This window comes from Antedon bifida, chromosome 3, assembly GCF_963402885.1.
Source record: "Antedon bifida chromosome 3, ecAntBifi1.1, whole genome shotgun sequence".
NCBI classification, from domain to species: domain Eukaryota; kingdom Metazoa; phylum Echinodermata; class Crinoidea; order Comatulida; family Antedonidae; genus Antedon; species Antedon bifida.
The window spans coordinates 18,040,192-18,042,773 of NC_136228.1; positions in this window are offsets into that span (position 1 = coordinate 18,040,192).

Here is a 2,582-nt window from a genome sequence, read left to right on the forward strand (position 1 = left end):
TATGACTACACTGATCATATCGAACAATGTGATATAGATTATTAATAATAATTATTGATGAGGTAGATATTAAAAGATGCGTGCTCAGTTATCAAATTCTGACCACACTGATCGTATCCAACAATGTGATATAGATTATCAATAATAATTATTGATGAGGTAGATATTAAAAGATGCGTGCTCAGTTATCAAATTCTGACTACACTGATCATATCCAACAATGGGATATAGATTATTAATAATAATTATTGATGAGGTAGATATTAAAAGATGCGTGCTCAGTTATCAAATTCTGACTACACTGATCATATCCAACAATGTGATATAGATTATTAATAATAAATATTGATGATGTAGATATTAAAAGATGCGTGCTCAGTTATCAAATTCTGACTACACTGATCATATCGAACAATGTGATATAGATTATTAATAATAATTATTGATGAGGTAGATATTAAAAGATGCGTGCTCAGTTATCAAATTCTGACTACACTGATTATATCGAACAATGTGATATAGATTATTAATAATAATTATTGATGAGGTAGATATTAAAAGATGCGTGCTCAGTTATCAAATTCTGACTACACTGATCATATCGAACAATGAGATATAGATTATTAATAATAATTATTGATGAGGTAGATATTAAAAGATGCGTGCTCAGTTATCAAATTATGACTACACTGATCATATCCAACAATGTGATATAGATTATTAATAATAATTATTGATGAGGTAGATATTAAAAGATACGTGCTCAGTTATCAAATTATGACTACACTGATCATATCCAACAATGTGATATATGATATCAATGCTAATTATTGATGAGGTAGATATTAAAAGATGCGTGCTCAGTTATCAAATTCTGACTACACTGATCATATCCAAAAATGTGATATAGATTATTAATATTAATTATTGATGAGGTAGATATTAAAAGATGCGTGCTCAGTTATCAAATTCTGACTACACTGATCATATCGAACAATGTGATATAGATTATTAATAATAATTATTGATGATGTAGATATTAAAAGATACGTGCTCAGTTATCAAATTCTGACTACACTGATCATATCGAACAATGTGATATAGATTATTAATATTAATTATTGATGAGGTAGATATTAAAAGATGCGTGCTCAGTTATCAAATTATGACTACACTGATCATATCGAACAATGTGATATAGATTATTAATAATAATTATTGATGAGGTAGATATTAAAAGATGCGTGCTCAGTTATCAAATTCTGACTACACTGATCGTATCCAACAATCATATAGATTATCAATAATAATTATTGATGAGGTAGATATTAAAAGATGCGTGCTCAGTTATCAAATTCTGACTACACTGATCATATCCAACAATGTGATATAGATTATTAATAATAATTATTGATGATGTAGATATTAAAAGATGCGTGCTCAGTTATCAAATTCTGACTACACTGATCATATCGAACAATGTGATATAGATTATTAATAATAATTATTGATGAGGTAGATATTAAAAGATGCGTGCTCAGTTATCAAATTCTGACTACACTGATCATATCGAACAATGTGATATAGATTATTAATAATAATTATTGATGAGGTAGATATTAAAAGATGCGTGCTCAGTTATCAAATTCTGACTACACTGATCATATCGAACAATGAGATATAGATTATTAATAATAATTATTGATGAGGTAGATATTAAAGATGCGTGCTCAGTTATCAAATTATGACAACACTGATCATATCCAACAGTGTGATATAGATTATTAATAATATGATGAGGTAGATATTAAAAGATGCGTGCTCAGTTATCAAATTATGACTACACTGATCATATCCAACAATGTGATATATGATATCAATGCTAATTATTGATGAGGTAGATATTAAAAGATGCGTGCTCAGTTATCAAATTCTGACTACACTGATCATAATACTGTACACATAGTCCTATGCAATTAGACATTGATTTAGTAGTACTACATATCATTTGTTATATTAAGAATGTTGTTTCAGTGTTATTAAAATACTTATCGAATTTTTTTTAAAATAAAAATATTAGTTTTGGTACCTATAAATTTATATATTATAAAAATATGCTAGATGTTATAATAATGTGATCTTTATTACAACTAAGAAACAATTATATACGAGGATGATACACACTGATAGCTCTCAGTTATCAAAAAACGACTACACAATATAGCTCCCCTCGACAGTGGGAAAGCCACTCGACAAATCGAACAAATTTTCATCTAAGAGAGGGCGCCCTATTTTTAAAAATTTGTTAAAAATACAGAAATTTGTAGGGTTCAGGAGAAAGGATATCATGTAAAATTACTATTTAGTCCAGTCAATCTACGATTTTTGGTGGACAAAATTGCAATAAATGATTTTATACACTTATTTGATAGATAAAAATACTATAAACGTCTTGTAAAAAGTCTACCAAAATCGGACAACAGAAAATGTGTATTTAAAGTAGAAAAGTGTCGAACTTTGTTTTTTGTTTTCTTGCGCGATGTGTTCAACGGTTTACCTAATTAGCATAAAATTCCTTGTCC